Genomic DNA, 27,366 nt, shown 5'->3' with positions numbered 1-27,366 from the left:
GCAGCACTTGGGTCTCGAACTGCTGATCTGCCAACCTTGCGATCATCAGAGTTAGTGTCTGCTGAGCCACCACGCCTTACACAGATCTTATTATGGCTTATCTTAAACTGACTACCACACTAGATTCCCCAACAATGTTGCTCAGAATTATGATCTTTCCTCCACATACTCACAAAACCATTTTGTCCCTAATATCATTACACTCACTCTTCCCTTTTTCCAAAAAATAATTAAAAAATAAAAAATGAAATTGGCTCCCCTCCCAGATTTTCAAGACAAAGACAAGAATCCAGTTATTAGTGCCACCTAGATTAAACCCATTGAATGAGTTGTGGACTGGTAAGTAATGTGTATATTTCTTGAGTCACAGGGTCTACTTTAACAAGTTGGTCCTGCTTAATAGGATTCAGGCCATATTTTCGATCAAGGATGCCTAGGGATGTCTTGAGTGTAATTTAAAAATAAAATAAAATATTAGTTCTTTTTCAAACTCCTGCTTAAAAACAAACAAACAAAAAACAGCTAAGATCTTTTATTAGTACAGAAAATAATCAGAGAACTATTGTGGCTCTGTCTTTGCAAATTCCAGTTATTAAAACAAAACAACAACAATGGCAACAATAACTACAATTATTTTGTGCACAAAATGCATCACTTATGCAACCATTTGAGCAAAGATGTACAAAGATAATTAGTCAGCTTCTGTTTTATGAGATATTTCTAATTCTTGACATGCATTGTGTAACAGAAAAATAAAACTTCCATTAGCAAATTGGTTTGCTCCTCAGGCTGTTTTCTTGCCAAGTAGAAACTTGTCTTGGACTGCATGGGAGGAGAGGAATTTATTCTGTAGTCCTGAGCTTCATCTCTTGTTTAAATATTACTCTAATAACAAAAAACTTTAATATTATGTTCCTAATGTTTTTCATAACGTGGTAATTGTCCTAAATCTCTAGAATCAATGTGCTCACGTTCAGGATATGAAGCATGCCATGTACATCTTTGGCTATAAATGGTAAGATGCTGGTGGGATAATGATAATAACACAGTGGAGATTACCGCACTGCATTCTGAGAACGTTCCGTGTCATAACGTGATGATAACGTTCCTGGAACAGATATTACCGCATTAGCAAACTAGAACGTGATCAGAACTTGATGAGAACACATTTTACCGCACAGCACATCCTTTTTTTTGAAACCGTTCCGAGAACATATTCCACCAAGGCCGCCTCCGTCTCCTGATTGGCTGAAAGAATGACAGGCAGGGAGGCAGGGAAGCAGGCAGGCGAGCGACTGCAGTGAGGGAAGGTGTGTGTGTGAGAGAGAGGGGGGGGGAAAGAAGGAGGGAGGGAAGGGCGGGAAGAAGGAGGGATCGGGAGGAAGGCAGGAAGAAAGAGAAATGGGGAGAGATGAGCCTTGCAAGTTGCATCCCAAACCTCCTTTGCAAGGCTGGGATGGGGAGGAAGGCAGGGAGAAAGAGAAATGGGGAGAGATGAGCCTTGCAAGTTGCATCCCAAACCTCCTTTGCAAGGCTGGGATCAGGAGGAAGGCAGGGAGAAAGAGAAATGGGGAGAGATGAGCCTTGCAAGTTGCATCCCAAACCTCCTTTGCAAGGCTGGGAAGAAGGAGGAGCTCCATGCAGGTCTCTTCAAGCCGAAGGAAAGCAAGTTGCCAGGGAGGGGACTGGGCCAAGGACAGAGCCCCGGCAGCCATAGCAGCTCTTTAAACCGGTTAGAAAAGAAGAGTCCTCTGCTGTCATCCCAATTCCCCTTTTTGGCTGCTTGTCACCCTTTTGCTTCCTGTATGTGTGTGCATGTAATGTGTGCCTTCATAGAATCATAGAGTTGGAAGAGACCACAAGGGCCATCCAGTCCAACCCCATTCTGCCATGCAGGAAATCACAATCAAAGCATCCCCAACAGATGGCCATCCAGCCTCCGTTTGAAGACCTCCAAGGAAGGAGAATCCACTACACTCTGAGGGAATGTATTCCACTGTTGAACAGCCCTTACTGTCAGGAAGTTCCTCCTAATGTTGAGCTGGAATCTCTTTTTCTGTAGCTTGCATCCATTGCTCTGGGTCCTAGTCTCTGGAGCAGCAGAAAACAAGCTTGCTCCCTCCTCAATATGACATCCCTTCAAATATTTAAACAGGGCTATCATATCACCTCTTAATCTTCTCTTCTCCAGGCTAAACATCCCCAGCTCCCTGAGTCGTTCCTTGTAGGACATGGTTTCCAGACCTTTCACCATTTTAGTCGCCCTCCTTTGGACACGCTCCAGTTTCTCAATGTCCTTTTTGAATTGTGGTGCCCAGAACTGGCCACAATATTCCAGGTGGGGCCTGTGAGCTTCCCTCCCCGCTTTAATTCTTGTCTGGCTCTTTGCTATGGAATTCTGGGAGTTGTTTGCTTGCTTTTGTGTGGTGCTCCAAACAGAGGAGCTTTTGTGGGTTCCTTCCTGGAGGGAAGGAGGAGAAGGTCCTGGGCATCCCTGCCATCCCTGCCTCCTGCAGGCTGCCAGCACAGGAGCCCCGCTGGACATGACACCAGAGGCCCCCCCCCGCAGAAGCAGCCAGACCCTCTCCCTCTTGCTCTCTGCCCTGGCCCCCTGTTTCCCTCTCTCTTTGGCGGGATACACACCGCCATATAGTACGTATTGTATACGTACTAGGGTTAGGAAGGGGCGGTGCTTCCGCACCCCCCTAACCCTAGTACGTATACAATACGTACAAGATGGCGGTGCCCCTTCCACATGGGCGCTGCCATCTTTACGTACTGGACGCATAGTGTCCAGACGTGTCGCGGTGCCTATGACGTCGCAAATGCGCCAGCAGCACTTCGCGACGTCATCAGTGCGCCGCAAGAAGAAGCTCCACGCGGGAGCCGCGCGGTTTGGCTGCTGCAGCTCCCGCACAGAGCAAATGGCGCCGGCGGGGAAGCGCCGCAAAGCCGCGGTTTGTATCCCGCCTCCCTCTCTCTTTCCCTCCTTTCCTCTTCTCTCCCTTGTTCCAACTTTCCTCCTTTCCCTCCCTCCTTCTTTCCCCCCCCACACACACCTTCCCTCACTGCAGTCGCTCGCCTGCCTGCCTCCCTGCCTCCCTGCCTGTCATTCTTTCAGCCAATCAGGAGACGGAGGAATGAGAGAACAGATTTGAGAACGGATAAGAATACCGCACAGACCTCTGTTGGAACGTTCTCATCACGTTTCAGCTCTCTGGGAACACATTCAATCTGTACCCTCCTGGAACACATGTAGAACACATTTAGAACGTTCTCAGAACCCGATTGGAACACATACGTGCGGTATTCTTAAATGTGTTCCGTTCTCATCACGTTCTGAGAACGTTCTCAGAACGCAGTGCGGTAATCTCCCAAGTGTGGTTAGAGTATTGCTATCAGTGTCACAATTTTGCTTTGTTTATAGTTGTATCTAAAACCCTAAAGGCACCAGATCCTGTCTGATTTTGAAAGCTGAGCAGAGTCAGCTCTGGTTAGTACTTGGATGGGAAACCACCAATGAATACAAAGTGCTGTAGAGAGAGGAACTGACAAAACTACCTCTGAGTAGTCCTTGCTTAAGAAACCCCTAGGAAATTCATAGAATTACCATAAATTGACAGGTAAGTTGGCCAGCTGTCAAAACACACACACAAACACACACAATATCTGCTGACATTTGTGCCAGGTAACAATTTCCATTCTCATTCAAATGCTTATTTTGCTATCTTGAAAGAGAAAAGACTGATCCCCTACAACTAGAACTGCCTCCAATTTACAACTCTCAAGATGATAAATCAAAGGTCTTAGAAACTGATGGGGATACCAGTTAGGCTATCAATAGGTAATAGCAGCATTCTGAAGGAAAAGCTTTAAATATCCCCCTTATGCCAGTGGGCAGTTATTTATATATCATTATTTTCCTCTCTTACAGTTTATCATCCTCTGATTTCTTTGGATAAAGCTTTGTAAAATGTAATTTGTTCTGTAAATTCACACCTGAAAAGGTTTAATTTTTTTTTATTCTAAGCATCTTCTTGATTATCATGTAACAGATTAATTATTAAACCATACTGAGCCAGAATAGGTTAACAGTGTTACATTGCAGAATCACGGTGCCAAAACAGGTAGAAGAAACAGACACTCTGCTGCTAACATATAACACATGTCAATTATAATTTACTGTAGGGTCTTCCTTTGGATTGGGCTATGGAGATGGCTACTTACTGCTCCCAGCCTGGCATTACTTGTTTGCCAGTCAAATTGAGATGGCTGTTTAGATTCTTTCCATTTTTGTGCTTCCAGGAAATTGGTTCAAATGTATTTTGCAAGTCTAGGAGTTTGATGTTACAATTGTTAGATGTTGCCTCATGTCCACTTCACAATAGAAGAACGCACAGAATGTGACCATGTGGTCTCTTTTTTGCTACCTGTTTGTATGTTGTGTGTGTTTACTGGATTAGGCGACATCTGAGGTAAATAAATCGGTGCCTTCATGGCTTAATCCTGCTGTAAATGAACTGAGAACACAAAGCATTTTGAAGCATGTGTGGGTGCATGCCTGAATTGTTTAAACATGCTAATTATACTGCTAATGACTTGGGTTGATTCTAAGATCTATGCAAGGTAGGACTGCTATAATGCTAGTGAACTGATATCCTAAGAGAAGGCACAATATTAGTTGTTGATGTTAACTTGAGTTATGTATACATTTTAATATACCTGAGGCATTTTAAATTGGTCTGGTTACCCTTCTGCAGTTGGTTGACCGAAGGGAGCTCTCTGTCTCTCAAATTACTGGCTTATACTTGACAAATTGTTTGACAACTCACACATAGCACCTACATACAAATTAGTCATCTATCTTACAGTTAAAGTGATTTAGCCATTTTTTGATCAATGAGATTAAACTGGCTGCAGCCCAGGTACCCTGACTGGGTTATGAATTATACCCACTCCTACATCCTAACAGCATCATTTAGAAGTAAGTTCCATGATCATCAGTGGAAATCACTTTCAACTAATGTGATGAAGACTTGAACACATCTAATCTGGAAGTCTGATTCCAGGGGCACTGCTAGTAGCACATGCAATGCTTTATAAATTTACTTTTGTATCTTGGTTAATATTCAAAGAGATAGATTGTTAGAGTAACAGATTACCTATTTGTCTTTCAATGATGTCATGTCTATTTCTGCACATATGAGTATTGCTCTTTACACATGTAGGAATGCAGCAGCAGATATGGATTTATTTATTATGGCGGGATACAAACCGTCGCTTTGCGGCGTTCTCCTGCCGGTGCCATTTGCTCCGCGCGGGAGCTGCAGCAGCCAAACCACGCGGCTCCCGCACGGAGCAAAAAAGAAGCTCCATTTCGGAGCTTCTTTCCACGGCGCACTGATGACGTCGCGAAGCGCCAAGGGCGCATTCATGACGTCATTAGCGCCGCGACATGTCTGGACACTATGCGTCCAGTACGTAAAGATGGCGGTGCCCATGTGGAAGGGGTGCCGCCATCTTGTACGTATTGTATACGTACTAGGGTTAGGGGTGTGTGGAAGCACCGCCCCCTCCTAACCCTAGTACGTATATAATACGTACTATATGGCAGTTTGTATCCCGCCAATGATAGCATTTATCCACAAAGCAAGGTAGATTGTAGAATCTGATTTTCTTCATCATATGTTAAATGTCCTCTTTGAGCTTTGAACTTATTCTCTGTCGCCAACATTCCCACTATGTTTGGAAATGAACTGCAGGACTGTGCAAACAAAACAGCTGTGCAAGTGAAACCCTGTAATCACACACTGCAGTTGTACTATAGCCAAAAGAACCACATAAGGACAGAGACAAACCCAAGGGTTTTCCCGTAGAACAGGGGCTTCTCAACCTTTGCTCCTTCAGCTGTTTTGTACTTCTCCCAGAAGCCTCTGCCAGCATGGCCAATGATGGCAGATTCTGAAAGCTGAAATCCAAAATGTCTGGAGCACTAATTGTTGAGAACCATTGTTCTGCTGTGGTCCTTGAGATCCTAATTATTATGAGTGTTGGAGAGTTAGAGAATACAAAATACATTCATAATATCTCAGCTCAAATTTCAGTCTCATCCCACCCAAGAAGTCCATCATTAACTGTTAAATAATTTACTCACTATATCATCATGTTAATTATTTGAAGTATAATGTAAGAAAGTTCTCCTTACTGGAGTCTTTAGAAAATATATAGTATTTTTCATGTTATATTTTTCTTTGTTTCTGTTGCTGTATTTGTTGGGAGAGTGACGTCTCTCCATAGAGGTTTTGCCATTTTGTTTTCACATGTCAGACAAATGGGCTACTTCCATAGCTCAGTTAGGACAGCTGGGACATAACATTGTTGTGCAATTTTGATTTAACAAGCTCATTACTTAAATATTTTTTTCATACTTACCTGATTACATTCAAGATAATATAAGGAGCTCTGCAAATAACCATCAGATCTTGCTAATGGAAGAAAATGCTGTTTCAAGATTTGTGTTTCCTGTTAGCCTTCAAGAGATTAGCTTTAAAAATCAATTAACTCTGTATGATTCCTTTCCTTTCCTTCTTTCTTCTTGGCTATTTTTCTTATAATGTTTTATGAATAAATTTGGCTAACAATTATCCTGAGGTCAAGCAATATGTTAATAATTATAAGTGTCCCCCTTCTTATTTCCTACAAAGTCATGACCACTACATATTTTGGGAAGGAGTTAAAGCTGTCCATTCTTAGCTTCTTCCATCCCCAAACCCTTACCTGCACAATAATTAAAATGAAAATAAGGCCCTCCATTGGGACCATTTCAGCAAATAAGGTACATAGAAGGAAAATATTGACCCCCACCCACACAAAGGTTCCAATCCCAAATCAGAATTACTTTGGGAAAAAATCCTTAAAAGGAAAGGAAGCTGTACACTATACAATTAGTCTCACATCTACTTTGGCTTTAAATCAAGTGCAAGATGGACTTGGGTGTCTTTTTGGTGTTGCTGGTTATAATAATCTGGAGAGTTGGATCCACCCAGGTCCTCCTCAATTTTGGTTCAAAGCATACACTGAATAGAAGACTAAGCCACTGAGAGTACAAATTATACCTTTATTGATGACTAATAGATGGGGGAAAGGTGCAGAAACAGAAATGGATGTAGAAAGTATTGTAATGTTCCTTTGTCTGAATGCTGACACATCCTCAAGTGCAGATGGTCCCTGGATCCACACTGTTTTTCTGATTTGGGAGGAACAGTCTCAATTAATCCACTGTCAGTCCACTTTTTCAGCTCCTTTTAAAATGTCTTTACTTCTCTCTCTTCTCATTTCCCTTCTCTGTCCTGGCTTACTTCAGATGTTGCAAACTGAGTTCAAAATGGAGTAGTTTGTACTCAATTAAGTCAGTGCAGCAGAAAGTAGATAGTTGGGGGCAGAGTGTTGCCCATCCTTGTAGAGCCAGGAAAAAGCAAGTGCAAGAGGACTTGCAGCATCTCCTAGTTGGTCTGTTCCTTTTCAATAGTAACTTTTACCATCATGGCCACATTCTGATGTTGCTTGGCCACATGTGTCCTACTTTTCATGTGTGAAATGCTGGAGTTTGTGGGATGGGTCTTCAAGTTCTTGTGGAAGTTGTCAGAATCTCCCCTTCCAAGACTGGGAGAAAAGGAAATTCCAAGGTTTGATATGATGCTTGTCTTCCTTCTTTTCTCCCTCCATTCCAACTGCCACTGCCTTGGTTTCAGAGAGAGAGAAGAAAAAGCAAGCACAGCTCCACCGTGCCTAGTCTCAGAAGCAGATGATAGCCTCCCCCTCCATCCCAGCTGCCACTGTCCTGGATGCAGAGGAAAAGAAGAGGAGGACATATCTGTTGGCCTTAATCCCCTTCCCTACTGCCATCCTCTTCTCCTTGTCAAACAGCTTCATTTATATACCACGTCATACTGAACTAACAGTGTCTAAGTGGTTTACAACTGTAAGGTAATTGTCCCCAACAATCTGGGTATTCATTTTAGCAAGCTCAGAAGGATGCAAGCCTTAGTCACGTTTGAGCCTTTTTCCTGGTATTGAATTCGCAACCTTATGGTTTTCAGTGAGTGGCTGCACTACTGGCATTTAACCACTGCACCACCAGGGCTCCTCCTGTTATGTCTTAATTAGATTGTAAACCTGTGGGCAAGGAACTAGCATTTTTTTTGGTTGGCATTTTACTTGTGGAGTGCCATGTACAATGATGCAATAATAAAAACAACAACAACACTAGGAAGATTCTCAGAGGCATATCTTCATATAAACACCTTTCCTCAAACCAGCTTTATCTATTCAGAGACATAGCCATGCTAGCATGGAGTATAGGTATGCACAAGAATTTGTAACACTTTGAGTCTACGTGTGCAGAAGAAGTTTTAATGTAAATTTCTGTAGACTTGGTCTACATCCACACAAGTTTAAGATTGTGTTTAAAGAAGTAGACCAGGGCCCGGTACAGACCGCCCCAAAGGTTCACGCTGGATTGGGGCCAGGGCAGTCTCACCGGCAGCCCTGTGTCCCCAATCTGGCATTTTCCAGGCCATGGAGTAGCTGCAAAATGCCACTTCTCCATGGCCCAGAAAAGAGGTGTCCTTGGGGCTTCATGCCCCCGGACACCCAGTCGGCCAGGAGGATAAAAGGGGCAGCCCCTTACAAAATGTAACTCCTTCCTGCAACGTCACAAGGGCTGCGTCACAACCCTTATGACGTCACTTCCCTGCATGGCCGTGTGGATGGGAGGCCACCATGATGCCAGCGTTGCCACAGACTATGGTTAGGGAGCATGTGGTTGTTGTGTGCTCCCTCACCCTAGTGTCACTGGCAGCATGCCACTTTATGGCAGTGTGTACCAGCCCCAAGTCTATAAAAGCTGATACTACAACCTCTTTTGCACAGTTAGTCTCAAAGGTGCTACAAGATCCTTTTGCATACTGGCTTTATCTATGTTTACAATTATAGTTAAGACATCTTTACAAGGTAGACAAAACTTCTCACCAGTCTTCCATAAACCCAACTGACTGCAGCAGATTTGTTGCTCATGCCTACACATGCAGTTACTCTGAATTATACAGTATGCAGTCCATTCTATTACAGACACAGTTTGTGTGGATTCACTTTATAGCCCAAGTCAGAACAGATCCAATGAATCCATGGAATTTACATCAACATTTCCAGGTTGTAATTGATTCAACATGTCTGCTCAGTTTGGGATTAACAATTGGATTTGGGCCAAACCTAACCAAGGAACCAATCAATCAATTCTGTCACTGTCACTTTTCCATACTGATGCTGTGTATCTGTTTTCCAAACTGTATGTGGAAGTGAATGGGTAAGCCATAACAATGAATGCTGAACTTGCACAAAATGTCAGAAACCCCTAGTTAGCAAGCAAAAGCAAAATCTGCATGAACTCCTCAGAAAGAGGGCATGGAAGACATGCTTGACGAACCACTCTATTTGAGGATTTGTCACATCATTTAATGCATTATATGCAGAGAAGAAGAGCTTGATTTGAGTACTCTTGCCTTCCCTGCATCCAAAACATGAAAAAAATCCATTGTCACATTAGTGAGAATGTCTAACAAAATGTTATATTGATCACGCTCTGGTGAAAGTACTTTGTTTTCTGCTCTCTGAGTGGAGAAAAAACAATGAAGTAGGTAAAGGACAAAATTACAAAGTTTCAGTCATTTAATGCTTTCTATCGCGCAGGTGCACTGTACTAGATAAACCACATTTTGAGAGGACAAAAAGAGTAATAGCCTTACTTTATGTTGACTAAGGGGCTGTACATACAGCCCCTAAGGGGTGACAGGATGCTGCCCCTTTCCTAGCTTGATCGGGCCCAAGGCAACCTGACACTGCAGCCCCAATATGGCCTTTTGAGAGTGCAAAAAGGAGCCACAAAAAGTGGCTCCTTTTTGCACCCTTGAAAGGGTGCCATAGCTGTGTTGCTGTGACTATAAGATGCTCCTTTCGTGCTGCATCATATGAGGCCGCACGCTGTGTGGAATGGCACATGGCATCAGGGTTCCCTGCCCCTGGATCGGGGCATGCGTCATCTGGACACAATGCCCCAACTCCGCCCCCAGGCCAGCCATTCAGGCCAGTGTGAAAAGGGCCTAAGAAATTCAGCCTAAACATTAGGAAGAACTTTCTGATGGTAAAAGAGGTCTGACCATTAAATACGCTGCCTTTGGAGGTTTTTAAACAGGGCATCTGTTGGGAACGCTTTGACTTTGTTTTCCAAAATGGGAAAGGGTTGGACTGTCAATTATAGATGTATCATTGCACACTAAACTTAGGATTGTCCATGCCATCATATTTCCTATTTCTATGTATGGTTGTGAAAACTAGACACTGAAGAAAGCTGATAGGAAGAAGAGCAACTCATTTGAAAAAAGTCCAGTCTTGTATCCAAACCAGTACCTCTTCCCTAGCTTTAGAATGTTTACAGTCTCTGTTCAATCTCTGGATTGACTACTGGATAGCTACTGCTTGCTTAGCCACAAGGTAGCGCACAAGATCCGGCGATTACAGTTCTAATCCTACTGTTTAAGAAGAGTGTGATAATCTCCATTGTGCAAGCAAAGGGTTTCATGGCCAGCATCCATAGATTTCTGTGGGTTTTTGGGCTATGTGGCCACATTCTGGAAGAATTTATTCCTGATGTTTTGCCTGCAGCTGTGGCTGGTATCTTCAGAGGATGGTTGCATGGAAGTGTGTGGAGTATATATCCTTTTGGGACCCTTGTTTGAGAGAAAGTGGTTTTTTACATGTTAACAGTGGATTTAGTTTGTGTGTTGTACTGTATTGAGTGGTGCAGCATGGAGGTGTATTGTGTGAAGGATTTGTGAGGGGGATTTGTGTCTATTTAATTGGTAATCCAATGTCTGTGGGGAAGCCCGTTGAGCCTGGGAACTGTTAATTTGCTTGTCTTGAATCTTGATTTTGGAGTTTTTCAGGACTGGTAGCCAAACTTCATTTACTTTCAGGATTTCTTCTTTCCTGCTGAAGTTGTCCAGGTGTTTGTTGATTTCAATAGCCTCTCTGTGCATTCTGACCTGGTAATTGCTGACACAGTCATGGTAAACAATGGGTCCAAACAGACAGGCCAAAATAAAGCTGCTTCGGGTCACTTTGGAGGTATGCTGTTTAAATGACATATGCCTTTTAAGAGGCCAGAAGCGGTGCCAAAGCTGTGCTCCAGTCCTTAGCATGGCTTTTGGACTCTTACATCATTTAAACAGCACACTTCCAAAGTGACCTGAAGCAGCTTTATTTTGGCCTGTCTGTTTGGGCCCAAAGTTTGGCTACTAGTTCTGAAAAACACCAAAATCAAGTCTCAACACAAGCAAATGAACACCACCCAGGCTCAAGGGGCTTCCCTGCAGACAATGGATTGCCAGTTAAATAGACACAAATCCCCCTTGCATATCCCCCCAACATATCTACAGGCTTTGCATTCAGCACAGTATAATATGCAAAAGAACTCCACCATTAACCAGTAAACCACTTCCTCCCAAACAAGGGTCTCACAGGTATATATGCTCCACACATTTCCATGCCACCACTTTCTGAAGATGCTACACACAGGTGCAGGCAAACGTCATGAATAAATTCTTCCAGAGCACAGCCACACAACCCGAAAAATCCACAGAAATCTCCATTGTCTTTTATTAGGTGAGAAGTTACAAGTCTTTTTTGCTACAGCTCTTTTGGTCTGAAGGGTTCAGTTGAAGCAGATGCTGAAACAAACTGCTGGAGATGAGATGAGATAAAGATAATGCTAATAACCTAAAAAACTAGTAGCTTAATTCTCCAAAATCTTGAAAATTACTATCTACAGCTTATTGTCTCAAATAAACCTTCCCCTTGGATTAGAAAGCACAAAAAAATGGGGGGAGGGAGAACGCCAGCAAAGCACCATTGACAGAAGGGAACAATTATTTTACCCATTAAGAAGGCTGCTTTTCAATCTATATTTTCCATTTGGCAGAGCTTGAGGCACTTTTTATAGCTGAATGGCATCTGTTTTTACAATAAGAAGAATTGTGAGGCTGAATATACAATTGTTCTTCTGGTAGGCTTTATGAAATAGAGAAGTCTTTCAAAGCTGCTGTTTCTCCCTGTTATCTAGCTACTATTTATATAGGCCAGAAATCCCATTCTGGTTTTTTTGTCTTTTGACAAGCATTTTGTGGGGCCTGGAGTGTCATTGATTACACAATAGTTCTCAGCCTTGAAAAAGACCAAGGGGAAATGCCTTCATCTATTTGAAGAATCAATCACAGAAATAATCCCAAAATGTTAATACTCTTGTTTGAACAATTGGGACCTACCATCAGGAAGTCTCTGAAAAATGGACACTCATTTACATACATAAAAAACCTTACTGCATAACAATGGAGAACAGCAGCAGTGGAGGACCCATGGTCTGCGATGTCTCTACACTAATGCACAGAGCATGGGGAATAAGCAAGATGAACTAGAACTCCTAGTGCAACAAAGCAAATATGATATAATAGACATCACTGAACCATGGTGGGATGAGTCTCACAACTGGAATGTAGAAATAGAGGGGTATAACCTTTTAAAGAGAAATAGGCCAAACAGAAAAGGAGGAGGAATAGCACTATATATATAAGAGATATTTACACTAGTGAAGAGATCCAGGACTTCAATCCTGGAAGCCAGGTGGAGAACATCTGGATAAAAATTAAAGGGGAAGGAAACAACAAGGATATGCTGGGAGTCTACCACAGACCCTGAAGTCAGATGGAGGAATTAGATGAGGCCTTTATAGAACAGATGACTACACACTCAGAAAGGAGAGATGTAGTAGTGATGGGTGACTTCAACTATCCTGATATTTGCTGGAATTCAAACTCAGCCAAATCCTCAAGGTCTAGCAAATTCCTCACTTGCCTGGAAGACAATTTCATTTTCCAGAAGGTGGAAGAGGCAACAAGGGGGTCAGCTATTTTAGATCTGATCCTAACCAACAAGGATGATTTGGTTAATGGGTTGGAAGTGGTGGCATCATTAGGTGGAAGTGACCATGTTCTCCTGGAGGTTGTTATACAGTGGAAAGGAGAAGCCAGGCATAGTCAGACACGCATTCTAGACTTTAGGAGAGTTGATTTCAGTAAACCTAGAGAAATACTGGGGGTGATCCCATGGGCAGGAATATTAAAAGAGAAGGGAGTTTCTCAAAAGGGAGATACTGAAGGCACAATTTGAAACAGTTCCACTGAGGAAGAAAAATGGAAGGTGTCTCAAGAAACCAGGATGGATGACTAAGGAACTTTCAACTGATCTAAGATTGAAATGGAACATGTATAAAAAATGGGAAAAAGGGGAAATCACCAAAGAGGAATTCAAACAAATTGCTAGCTGTGTAAAGGTAAAGTCAGAAAAGCTAAAGCGCAGAATGAACTCAGGCTTGCTAGAGAGGTTAAGAACAATAAAAAGGGCTTTTTTGGATTTGTCCACAGCAAAAAGAAGAAGGAAATGGTGGGGCCACTGCGTGGAGAAGATGGCAAAATGCTAACAGAAGACAGAGAAAAGGCCGAATTGCTCAACACCTTCTTTGATTCAGTCTTCTCAGAAAAAGAAAAGGGTGCTCAACCTGAGGCTAGTCGAGCAGAGGACAGAACAGGGGAAAATAAGTAAAGAGATAGTACAGGAATACCTTGTTAATCTAAATGAATATAAGTTTCCAGGACCAGATGAACTACATCCAAGAGTATTAAAAGAATTGGCAAATGTAATATTGGAGCCATTGGCAATAATCTTTGAGAACTCCTGGAGAACAGGAGAAGTCTCAGCAGACTGGAGGAGGGCAAATGTTGTGCCCATCTTCAAAATGGGAAAAAAAGAGGATCCCAACAATTATCATCCAGTTAGTCTGACATCTATACCAGCAAAGATTCTAGAGTAGATCATTAAACAGAGAGTCTGTGAACATTTAGAAGGCAATTCCATAATCACAAAGAGTCAACATGGGTTTCAGAGAAACAAGTGAGGCCAAACAAATCTTTTCTCTTTCTCTGATAAAATTACCACCTTAGTAGATGAAGGGAATGCTGTGGATATAGTATATCTTGATTTCAGTAAGGCCTTTGACAAAGTTCCCCATGACATTCTTGCAAAGAAGCTTGTAAAATGTGGGCTAGGCAAGGTAACTGTTACATAGGCATGTTCCAGACGGGCAAAAAGTACATACTAGGTACGTACTAGGGTTAGGAATGGACATCCTTTATGGATGCCCTAACCCTAGTATGTAACTAATACGTACAAAATCGTGGCACCCGTTCTACATGGGCGCCGCCATTGGGACATCACGACTGCACAGCCTCCAAACAGAGCGGCGCGGAAGTGATGTCCTAGCCCTGCATGAGGGTGACTGGGGCGCCCTTTCCGTGGTGCCAGAAGGAGCTCCAAAATGGAGCTCCTTCCAGGTTTGTGCCGCTGGCGCAGCTTTTACACGGCTGCGCCAGAAACACAAATGAGAAAGGGGCTGAGCAGCCCCTTTCTCTTCATCCCCGCCGCTGTTGGGTGTCCTTGGGGCATGAAGCCCTAAGGACACCCCTTTCCAGGCTGTGGGGCAGTGGCCTTTTGCTGCTTCCCCGCGGCCTGGAAAGCAGTGGATTGGGGCCTCAGAGGCTGCCTCTGTGGCAGCTGAGTCCCCGATCTGGTGGGGAAATGGTGGTCTGTAAACCGCCAAAGATTAGTAATTGTTTGACTGGTCAAACCCAAAGGGTGCTCAACAATGGCTCCTTTTCATCCAGGAAAGAAATGACCAGTGAGGTCCCACAGGGCTCTGTCCTGGGCCCAGTGTTATTCAACATCTTTATCAATGACTTGGATGACAGAATTGGGGGCATACTTATTAAATTTTCAAGTGCCACGAAATTAGGAGGAATAACTAATACTCCAGAGGACAGGATCAAAATTCAAAACGACCTGAATAGACTGTAAAGATGGGCCAAAGCTAACAAAATGAATTTCAACTTGGAGAAATATAAGGTACTGCACTTAGGGCAGAAAAATGAAGTGCACAGATATAGGATGGGGGACACCTGGCTTAAAGAGACTACATGTGAAAGGGATCTAGGAGTCCAAGTAGACCACAAGTTGAACATGAGTCAACACTGTGATACGGCAGCTAAGAAGGCCAATGCAATTTTAGGGTGCATCAATAAAAGTATATTGTCTAGATCATGAGAAGTAATAGTGCCAATGTATTCTGCTCTGGTCAGACCCCACCTGGAATATTGTGTCCAGTTCTGGGCACCACAATTCAAAAAGGACATTGAGAAACTGGAGCATGTCCAAAGGAGGGCAACTAAAATGGTAAAGGGTATGGAAACCATGTCCTATGAATAACAACTTAGGGAGCTGGGTATGTTTAGCCTGGACAAGAGAAGGTTAAGGTGATATGATAGCCCTGTTTAAATATTTGAAGGGATGTCATATTGAGGAGGGAACAATCTTGTTTTCTGCTGCTCCAGAGAACAGGACCTGGAACAATAGATGCAAGCTACAGGAAAAGAGATTCCACCTCAACATTAGGAGGAACATCCTGACAGTAAGGGCTCTTCAACGGTGGAACACACTCCCTTGAAGTGTAGTGGAGTCTCCTTCCCTGGAGGACTTTAAACAGAGGCTGGATGGCCATCTGTTGGAGATGCTTTGATTGGGAGTTCCTGCATGGCAGTGGGTTGGACTGGATGGCCCTTGTGGTCTCTTCCAACTCTACAATTCTATTATTCTATGGACGATATCACACGACGGTTTTTGCAACTCCATTCTGAAGTCACTCCGGGCCCATCCATGTGAATTCACGTTATAACGTGATAGATTATCACACGTTATTGCTTTCTATGGGGAGTCATTCTGAGGCAGATCCAAAGTCAATCCAAAGTGACTCCTGATGTAGGTCAATTTGGTAACAAGCGATTTCACGAAAATTGTTTCCAAGCTCACTTCGATTTCATTCAGAATTGGTCTGATGTTGAATGCAACTTTGCTTCTGTCCTGGTCTCTCTCTGGCTTTCCTTCACAAACAAAGAGTCAGGAAGGACTCATCCCGCGCTTTCTACAAGCGTGTTGATGACTAAAATGGCCAATCCAAGATAAATAAGTCCGGATGCAGAAAGCACAGTAGAAAGTCTCCTTGGGTGATGTTTCTGTGTTGTGGTTCTTTCTGTGTTGTCGTTTCTCTTTGAGACTCATTCGGCGTGAGTTTTCAAAAAAGGCTGCAGCATTGTAGATAGTGCATCTCCATGCCTCCCGATGCGAGGCCAGGGCAGACCATTGTTGGTGATCAATTTGGCTGAACCAGAGATGTTGTTTCAGGGAGTCCTTGTATCTCTTCTTTGGAGTGCCCCTCTTACGCTGACTTGTGGCGAGTTCACCATAGAATCCTATTTTGGGGAGGCGATGGTCCTTCATCCTAAAAACGTGTCCTGCCCAGCATAGTTGTGTCCTCAATAGCATGGCCTCAATGCTAGTGATCCCTGCTTGCTCAAGGACAGCAACATTCGTCACATAGTCAGTCCAGTGTATGTTTAGAATTGTGCGTAAACAGCACTGATGGAAGCATTCGAGGAGTTGTAGGTGTTGGCGATAGGTGACCCATGTTTCAGACCCATAAAGGAGAATACACAGTATAATGGCTCTATATACACTGATTTTTGTGCTTCTCCTCAAGTGTTTGTTACTCCAGACTCTCTTGTGAAGCCTTCCGAATGCACTATATGCCTTTGCTAGTCTGTGATTGATCTGTCCTGATACACCCCCACCCCCAAACCTCCTAGGTGCAAAATTTCCCATGATGCGGCACTGCAATATTGCTCCATTTGCTTCCGGTACTCCCTCCGCTTCCATTGCTGCTGAGGGGGAAATGCAGTTGTTTCTGATGCCACTTGGGAAAGGGCAGAGAGCTACTGGGAAATTAATGTATTCACGTTTTAACATAGACAGAGCAGATGGTGGGCAGTGGGTGGAACATGCCTCCCCTCTCACACTGGTTGCTTTGCTTCACAAGCAACATTTTTTTTACAGATTGTATGAATGCTAGTGCTTTTAGATTGATAGAATGTGTGTGAATGCTTGTGCTACATATGTGTGTATAGGAAGGAGACATGCTGGCGAGGAGGGGAAAAGCAGCTGTTTCCGATGCCACTGGGAAAAGGGCACAGAGACCCATAGAAAGGCAGCTTGTTTGGATGCAAAAACGGAACATAAAGCCCATGGGAAGGCTGCTTGTTTGGATGCAAAAATGGACTAGAAAGCCCAGAGAAAGAGTGCTGGTTTGAGTACCAAAATGGACTAGAAAGCCCGGAGAAAGAGTGCCGGTTTGAGTGCCAAAACGGACTAGAACACCCAGAGAAAGAGTGCTGGTTTGAGTGCCAAAATGGACTAGAAAGCCCAGAGAAAGAGTGCTGGTTTGAGTGCCAAAACGGACAAGAAAGGCCAGAGAACATGAAGCAATTATTCACGTGAAGCTAGCATTCACATGAAACAGGAACCAGGAAGTGGCCCCTTCTTCACCCCTGAAGTCAAAGGTTCACGATGCATTCAGAGCCCCACTGAGCAATGCGCAAGGGTGCCAATTCAAATTGATGAATCCACACGGTATGTACTGGTGTGATAATTTATGTTGCACTCACTCCGCTTTACCTCAGGAGTGACCACAATTTTGCTCTTCACGTGAGATCATTTATCACATAAATTGCCTTGGATTCGAATTGACTCTGCTTCCCCTTCCGTTCAGACTGGCTTTGGATTGGAGTTCCAATTTCACGTGTGATAAACTCCTATGATTCTAAGTTGGTGAGTGAGGCTATGAGAAGATTCATGGGGGCAATGGAAAAGCTACAGATGGATAAGGAGGTTTGTTTGGATATTTTGTAGATGAATGAATTTTGTCATCATGAAGGCATACAAGTACATTAGGGGTATGCACAAACCAAAACATTTTGTCAAAGCCAAATTGACTTTTGCCAAATCACCCAGTTGGGCTCCATAATCAGTCTCTTGGTTGGTGCAAAATCCAGTTTTCACAAAAATGACCAGTTTTCTTGTGCTTGGTGCAGGCATATCAGTTGGTGAGGCAATGAAAGCCTTACTGATCTCTTATTTTAAAGCAACAAGGAATATCTCTTCAAATACTATATTCTACATAATTTAATATAATATTGTTGGAATATACAGTGACATCAAAAAGTCATTTTTAATATTCACTTTTACTTCTTTCCTTTCGTGCCATAATAGAAGTCTGTTTGAAGTCAATCCAGCAGTGTAACTAATGAGTGGAGTAGCAACACGAATAGCTGCAGGCAGGCCTATGAAAATCCTATGACGCTGGCTTTTCAAGACTTGGGGATTAGCAGCTGTGCATTTCTCTGGAAACTTGCATGCCAGACCCTTACCTTTTAAAGGGGAAACAGGATAGTCAGAGCACTGCTCATTAATGAAAACAAAGAGTTGTTGATACTGCTGGTGAAGCATCAGCTATCATCTCTTCCATGGAATTTGATTTTATTTTGAAATAACAAAGGCAACAAAAAAGACCAGACATAACAATGCAACAAGATCGCCTAAGAAATAAGAGACATATTGATTATAGTCATTAGCATATCAAGCATATACTTATAGGACTGTGGGGAGGGGTGGGCAAGGAAAGCCACTATATAATCAGGGACTGAACAAAGAAGTTACCTTGGATACAGTACATAAGAGGGATATGTGTGAGAGAGAAAGAAAAACTGATAGACAGAAAGAGATAAGAAACAGAATACACCATTTGGTATGTGATTGGAATCTAAAAGAAAATTGATTTTGGAATTTTCATTAATTCATTTGAGATTAGTTATACTACCACTAGTTCTGTTGCTTAATTGTTAGGATACTATGGGGAAATATCTTAGTTCCCTGTGGAGTTACAATCTTACATTCTTTGGCAGCTGGGTGGAAAAATACTCCAAGCTGTATGACTACAGGATTGCAGCATTTTATTTGCTGTTGTTATTTGTTGTGGTGGTGGTGTTAACTGCCCTCAAATCAACTTGGATCTATGGTGACCCTATAAATGAGATACCTACAAATCACTCTATCAGCAGCAGCCCTGCTCATGTCTTGCAGATTGGATTGACTTTACCTAACCAAGCATGAAAATTGGAGGAAGGAACACCAACAATTTAAAATATGCAGAAGGCACCATACAATTAGCAGAAAATAGCAAAAACCTGAAATGATTACTGACAAGTAGTAAAATTTCTTCTTCATTAGCAACAGAAAAGTCACTTCCCTTCCAGATCCAGACTTCCATGCTCTATGCAAAGCTAACTGCCCCTTTCTTAGGCAAAGAACACTGACTTTCTCAAGAAATCAACAAGAAGAAGAAGAGTTGTTGTTGTATTGAATTTCTCAATCAATCCCTGTACTGCTGCATCTGGAAAAACCTTTAGGTGCTATATTGGTAAAACTTGGTGAAACACTCCCTCTAGCAGATATTTCCAACCAGAAAGTTGTCCTGACCAAGCTGTTGTTGCTGCTTTGGACCCCAGTCCCAAATTTGTAATGTTAATACAGGTCTAGTGCCTTAAGAGGGATCAAAAGAGTGGAAGGGAAGCAGCTTAAGAGAAGAGTGGGTGATGGGGAAGAGAGAAACTAAATTACCGCATTACATCTTTATAGTGCTGCTATTCCATTTTAACAACTGCTCTGGCTATTTCCTGTTGCATTCTGGTATTTGCCGTTTAAGGAGGGGCATTTAGAATTCTCAGCCAGGGAGCTCTTGGGCATCACTGAACAACAAACCCCAGAATGCAACAAGAGGCAGCCAGAGCAGTAAAAGTGGAATAGCAGAGCTATGAGAGTGTAGTGCAGTAATCTAGAAACTCACTCCTGCTCCCATCTGATGCTGTAACACAACACAACAGAGAAGAACCCATCTGGACATACCTCCAACATTTCACAGAAGAAAATTGGGACTTGTAAGGCTAGGCAACATCAGTGTGTATTCAAGATGATAGAAATTATTAATGAAAGAACAAAAAAGCTGGAAGAGGCTGCAGCAGATTGCTTTTGCCTGAGCCTACGAGGAAAGGCAAGATTCCACCCACTTCTGTCCTCTCTCCCACTGAGTTGAGTGAAAACTACTTGTGTACTTTGAACTTAATTTGTAGCAGCTGAAGTAAGATGAGGACACAAAGGAAAGCAGGAGGAAGAGGAGAAAAATGGGGATGTTTTAAAAACAGCTGGAAAAGTAGGACAATGGAAGATTAATTGGAAGTGCCCCTGCAAGACAAGGGGCCCAAACAGACAGGCCAAAATAAAGCTGCTTCAGGTCACTTTGGAGATATGCTGTTTACATGGCACACACATTATAAGAGGTCAGAACGACTGGAGTGTGGCTTTGGCGCGGCTTCTGGCCTCTTAGGACACATGCATCATTTAATCGGCATACCTCCAAAGTGACCCGAAGCAGCTTTATTTTAACCTATCTGTTTGGGCCCTAGGATAGTTACAGAGTATGGCGCGGTATAGACCACCCCTTTGGGGTGGCCTGCACCCTCTCCTTTTTGCTCTTGATTGGGGCCAGGGCAGCCTCACTGGCAGCCTTGCGGCCCCAATCCGCAATTTTTCCAGTCCATGGAGAAACAGCAAAATGCCACTTCTCCATGGTGCTGAAAAGGGTTGTCTTTGGGGCTTCCCCGAACACCCAGACAGCCGGAGCATTGTTCCCATGGCCGTTTGGTTGCCATGGGAATGATGCATGCAGTGAAAAGGAGCTCCATTTCAGAGCTCCTTTTCTCATTGTTGATAGGGTGCCATAGGCGCCTCCAGCAGCATGGTGATGTCTCTTCTGCACTCCAGCATTTGGTCGGGGTGCATAAGTGACATCATGGATGCATGCCCCATGTAGATGGGGCCGTGCATCCATGCCGCCGCTGCCACGAACTAGGGATGCGTGGTGTACGCCACCACACAACCCTAGTACAACCCAGTCTGCTGCAAACTGGTGGTGTGTACCAGGTCCTAGTCTCAGTTTGGTTCCATGCAGACAAAGGACAATGTTTAAATTCACCCTCACTTTTGATATTTTCTAGCTTATCTCTTCCCTTGCCCAGTGTGGTAAGCCTAAAGCATTTCAACCTACTCCTTTTTTCTTTGGACAAAAACACTTCTTTCGCTAATGCATGTTTTGCAACCTGCCTCCTTTTTGCCCTCACACCTATTTGTAGCATGTCTTGTGTTTTAAAAACACTGCTGTTTGTGACAGGAGGGGGGTGTCTTTCTTGCTTTCTTGCCAAGCATTATTTTTTGCTGGAGTCTGTGTTTTCTTTAACCATCACTCGACAACACTTCACTACTGACCACTGTTGCTATCAAATGCTGTTGACTTTTTTGGTACTATTGATCTTTCCCAGAAAAAGCTGTTACTCTTGTTCAAGTGTTTGTAATGACCTACTTCTTTTTTAAGAAAAAGAAATACACCCTCTTTTTCTTTTTATTAGATTATCATGGGTCAGCATTAATTCCAATAATGTTATGCTAGCACAGTTTTATTCTGGGCTTTTAGAGTTTTCCAACCCTGAAGCTCCTTTCTCCATAATCGACAACCCATCCTGCTTCTCATTAAAGGATTTTAGCCGTGTGTTTTGCTCCAGTCACAGAGCTTCAAAAGAGCCTACATTTGGCTGGAAAACTGTATTTTGTACACCCTTCCTTTTCTTTTGCATGCCAATTGTGGGAGAAACTAATCATATTTACTTATTTTATTTCTTTAGATGCTACGTATTATATCTGACCTTTCTAGTCTCTCATTGCTTAGAACTGACAGATTTGTTGCAAGTAAGTAAGTAACGAAGGAAGGAAGGAAGGAAGGAAGGAAGGAAGGAAGGAAGGAAGGATTCTCCTGGATGCACAGGCATTGAGATGTGGAACATGGGATTGAATTCATTTCTATATTATCACAGCAAAGGGAAGGGGAATTGGTAATCATTGCAATGTCAGATGAGTCTTGCACTGCTCTCTTGGCTGCACTAAATGCCCACCTTGCATCTGAAAGCACTTTAGATGGATGCTTTAATCTTTCGACGGATGATGTCTTGATGGAAACACAGAATACATTGTATTAAAATAACAACAGCTCCATCAACCAGCTGAACCAGGTAACAATCTGACTACCATGACAGCAATAGCAAAATAATGAATGGAATAGTCTAGATAGAAAGAGCAAAATAAATAAATAAATACAATTAATATATGAAGCAAAGGGAAAACACATGAAAGACCCACATAGATCCAATTTTGCCTCATTGTTTTGGGGGTAATGCTCAGCGCCCCATCCCCTGTCTAGTCTTAGCTTTAGCAAGAGCACCCTCCTCTTCTAGGACTGATGGAAATTGCAATCATATAGGTTAGTTATGATTGAGACTTGAACTCTGCCCCTATTTTGTGAAACCCCTGTGCTGACCAGCCATGAAATAACAAGGCCAGACATGATTAGTTGGATTAAACAGAGGCCATTTTATTGACCTATAACTTATTCATCAATGCCACTGCAAGCCAATTGTCCAAGTACCAACAGATACAGTATGGGTTTATTTGAGGGGGAAAAAACAGGTAAAGGTGGGGAAGGTCCTACCCAGCCCCTGGACAACCAGCTAAGCTCACACTGCATGGTGGGTGGGTCGCAGAAATCAATGAATATGAGAGAGTGACAGGTTTAAGTAGCCTCAGTGATCATCCCATCTCATGGAACTACTTGGCCAATCAGGCCAAGTGGAAAGCCATCTGGTGTCCCTTCATGGTGGCCAACAAACCCCCCCCCCCCGCGCAGCAGCTGTTGCTATGTGTTTTGGGGACAAATTGTTGGAGGTTGAAGGTGCAGCCCCTGCCCCGCCACCCCCCCACCCCCACACACATGCATACCTGCCATTTAAAATGTAAATCATTGCTCCTGAGGGTACTAATACGCTTTTTATTTTTTCAGTGAGAGGGAACTATATGGGCCATGCACCATGTTTCCCACCTCTGCCACAGAGACAAATAAAGTGTTTGTCATAAAAATAACAGCTTAGGTTCTGTAATAGAAGTCAAATTTTGGAGACCTCTTTAGGGTAAGAGACCAGAGGCAAGATCAACACTAATCTTACAAGCCACTTACATTTCACAGGCATTTGGTATTCTAGGTATTTCAAATTGCTGCCACATGTATAAACAATTGACAGAACTTGGCAATATTCATGTCTACTGAACAGCTTCTGGACTTTGATTCTCTGCAATACAGAGCCATACACCTGCTTGAAAAGATCTATATAATTATTTACAAGGATGCAAATTAAAACAAGCTGTTTCATAAAAGTTATTAAAATAATCTCATTAGGTAGGAGATCTGTGCAGAAATGGAAGGGAGACAGAAAGGGAGAAATTATAGAATGGAAGATGCCAATCTAAATGTATTGAGTTGTGAAACATTTTAATTTGCATGCAAATTAAATATTGAATTAAAAAGCCCCAAGAAAATTAAAGTGTGAACTATTTTGGAAATAAAAGGAGTGACTGAATCATCAAAATGGAGATTCATCTTCACTTGTTCCTTTTTATTTCAGACAGAGAGATGTTAATTATTTTTTTCTTTTTATTCTATTAACCTATTATTTTCCTGTGGCAGACATGATGTCATCACATAACCCTGTTGCAAAATATTTGTAATAAGGTGATCACCAATGAAATGCAAAATGTACAAAGAAAGAAGTGCCATAGAATAAATTGGCAGTTACATCGCAGTAAACATGCATAGGTGCACACTGCCATACATTCTTTTCAAACGCAGAGCAGTGCAAAATGAAGAAGCAGGAAAGGATTACAGTATGAACATTTACAATCTGGAACCATCCATTGAATAGTGATTAGGGTATAGATTCCCTGGAATCAGCTGGACTGGGGCAGAATGAACTCTCAGATATATGGCATGATTACTGTCAAAATGTTCCTCCTCCTTAGTGGGGTCTATGTGGCCATAGAGTTCATAAGCAGATTGCTACTAGCAGATTGCTCAGTCTCTTGAAAAAAGCCATGGCTGCAACTGAAATGCAAACAGAGGCCCAGTACAGATGGGAGTTTAAGCACGTAAGGAATACTTGCTAGGGTTGCCTCGAGGCGTCGCTTACAGACGCTCCACAACCCTAGTACGTATTCCGTACATCAAAATGGCAGCACCCTGTATACACGGATGCCACCATTTTGACTCAATGGGCGCTTAGCATCTGCATGTTGTGGTGCACTTGTGACATTTTTTAAAATAACCTTTTGCTTCAGATCTTTCTGGAAGATCCAGAACCCTCCATTGCAACACTGGGCAGCTGCATATAACTTGTTCTACTCTGTTGCCTAGTGCCACCGTTGCTGGAACAATTTACTCACTCTTAGTTCAGAACAATGTGCCCAACCATGGGGTGCATGTGCCATGGATTGCCCAAGGTAATAAGGGGATATCAAGCCAGCTTCAGGACCAAAATACTCCAAGCTGTTCCTCGAGTATTCTGACCTGTGTAGACCTGGCCCAACACTAACTTAGGCGTGTTACAGACCTCCTGAAATTAATGGTCTGCCGGCGCCGCCAGTTGCTGCAGTCAAACCGCATGGTTCCTGGATGCAGCAAAAAAAAAAAAAGCCTGAAAATGGAGCTTCTTTTTGCGCCCTGGAAGTGGCGCCACAAATCACTAGTCATGCTCTCACTGCGTCACTTCCACCGCATGACGTGCGGACGCTATGCGTCCTCTACGCCAAGATGGTGGCGCCCATGTAGAATGGGCACCGCCATTTTGTACGCGCTCCATGCGTACTAGGGTTAGGAGCATCCAGAAGGGACGCCCCTTCCTAACTCTAGTACACGCAGAGCGCGTACTTTCGGCCCGTCTGTAATGGGCCTTAGAGATAGGATATATCCATGTTAGTCTGTAGAATCAATGGCGGTATCCAGACCGGCGCTTTGCGCCACCCTGGATACATGCTAGGGTTGCCTCAGGGCGTCCTTTACAGACACCCCTCAACCCTAGCATGTAACCATGGCGTGGTAATGGCTGCACCCTGTCTACATGGGTGCTGCCATTACAACGTCACGGCCGCACTGCCTCCAAACGGAGCAGTGCAGGCATGATGCACCCGCGCTGCCGCAGGGCTCTTCTGGTGCCCTTTCAGCCACACCAGAAGGAGCTCTGAAATGGAGCTCCTTCTGCCACTTGTATCACTGGTGCAGCCTTTACACGGCTGCACCAGCGATACAAAAGAGAAAGGGGCCCTTCTCTCTTTCCCCCCGCTGTCGGGGTGTCCTTGGGGCATTTTTTGCCGCTTCCCCAAGGCCTGGAAAAGCGGTGGATCGGGGCCTCCGGGCTGACACTGTGGCTGCTGAGGCCCCAATCCATCAGGGAAAGGGGCAGGTGCAGGCCGCCCCAAAGGGGCGGTCTGTATCCCGCCAATATTTTCAATATGTTTCCATTAAGCTCCTGCCCTCCTGTCTGTCCCTGGCTTCCTCTCCACCAAAAGCATATGAGATACTAGACTGAAGTCTATGAAAGCTCATGCTGCCAACTTCTTACTTTCTTTCCCTAAGAAGGTATTTCTCTAAGAAAGTATATTATAGTTTCTAAGGTGCTACAAAATCTCTCTATTAGAGATAAGTTGTTGGTTTCCATGAATACAGAAACTGTTGAGATTTTGTGTGCCTAATAAGGGTGATAACATGGAACCAAACACATTGTTTTTTTAAAAAAAATCTAGGGTTGCATGCCCAGAACTTTCCAGCATATGGACTGATAAATAGAAAAATAGTTCTGATAACACCAACCAGCTGCTTGAAAAAGAAGCGTAGTTTATTTGCTTGTGCACTATTATAAAGCAAAACATTACTGGAATGAACCAGTATAGTGAAATGATTCTGGGCAGATATAAGAGCAGGAACAATATGAGCATAAGTGTTCTGAGCTGACTCATTAGAAAACAAAGAGGTAGCTAAATAAGATAGTGTAAACCCAGAGGATTCACATAGTATGTTTTCATGGAATTACCCACAATAAACTGAAGATTGAAAAGTAACACTTATAATAAATAAAAATACAAAGAAGGGGGGCAAATATTAGCCTATACGGCCTTTAAATTATGTGTAGATTTTAAATTTCCCTTTGTATACTATTATCAAGAACATATTAAAGAGAACCATATAAAATGCTGATTCTTCATGAAAATGATGAACTCCTGTACATGGTGGGCTACCTGAACTGTGTAGATTTCTCTCCTTTGTTATGTGCTGGTCTTCTGGTTCCTTCTTTTCTCTACTATCCTCTGTCTTGTTTTAAATCACTTTTATCATAATAAATTACTTTTGTGTAAAGAGAAACCTGAGCTAGTATGGGTTGTTAGCAGTCCAAAGTTCAGGTAGTGGGAAGTCAATCTGAAGCAAGGGAAACCAAGTCAGAAAGGATGTGCAGACAAATTGCTAAGATTCAGTCCCAGATTCAATGAAAACAATGCTGAGTTTCCACACTGGCTTGGCTGCCTTCTATAAAGAGTGATGGACATTGCTTCCAGATGTGTTCTTAATCTATAGAGGCTGATAGTTAAGTGAGAAAAGCTGGGGCTGATGTGCCAGGCCCCTCCCCAAACACTGTTGTGGTGGTGCTATCTCAGAGAGAGGCAGAACAACTTGCTTTGTCAACTATTCTCTGGGGACTCAACGGGACACATTGTAAGAAATTTGCCTTAGGCTGCTGCCACACTGTAGACTTAATGCAGTTTGACACCCCTTTAATTGTCATGGCACCATCCTATGGACTCCTAGGATTTGTAGTTTGTTGCGGCACCAGAGCTCTCTGAGATAGGCTAAATATATCAGAAAACTACAAATCCCAGAATTCCATAGCATTCAGCCATGATACTTAAAGCAGTGTCAAACTGCACTGTTTCTGCAGTGCAGTTTCAACTGATGCAGCCGATACATTCTTCTATGCTTGAGATAGAACGTGGTAGGCTGGCAACAAAACAATACTCAGCATCTGGAAAAGTGATTGTACTTTCTGGAATGGCTGGAGGGTGCCTCCTTGTTTCTTAATTTTGCTTATTTTGTTCTATCTTTTTTGGTACATCTGACTGACCCATCTTCAAATATTCAAACCTATAAGAAAAACAGTATCAGCAACATTTGTAAAGCCTGAAAAAAAATTATTTCATAACTGTCAGGCTCCAGTAAAACATTGCTGACCAAAGAAAACCAAACACTAGAATCAACACTCTCCTCCTCTCCCTCCCTCCCTA

Source organism: Sceloporus occidentalis, unplaced genomic scaffold, assembly GCF_023333645.1.
Source record: "Sceloporus occidentalis isolate IW3139 unplaced genomic scaffold, rSceOcc1.0.p SCAF_3, whole genome shotgun sequence".
Lineage (NCBI taxonomy): Eukaryota > Metazoa > Chordata > Lepidosauria > Squamata > Phrynosomatidae > Sceloporus > Sceloporus occidentalis.
This window is presented reverse-complemented; position numbering follows the sequence as displayed.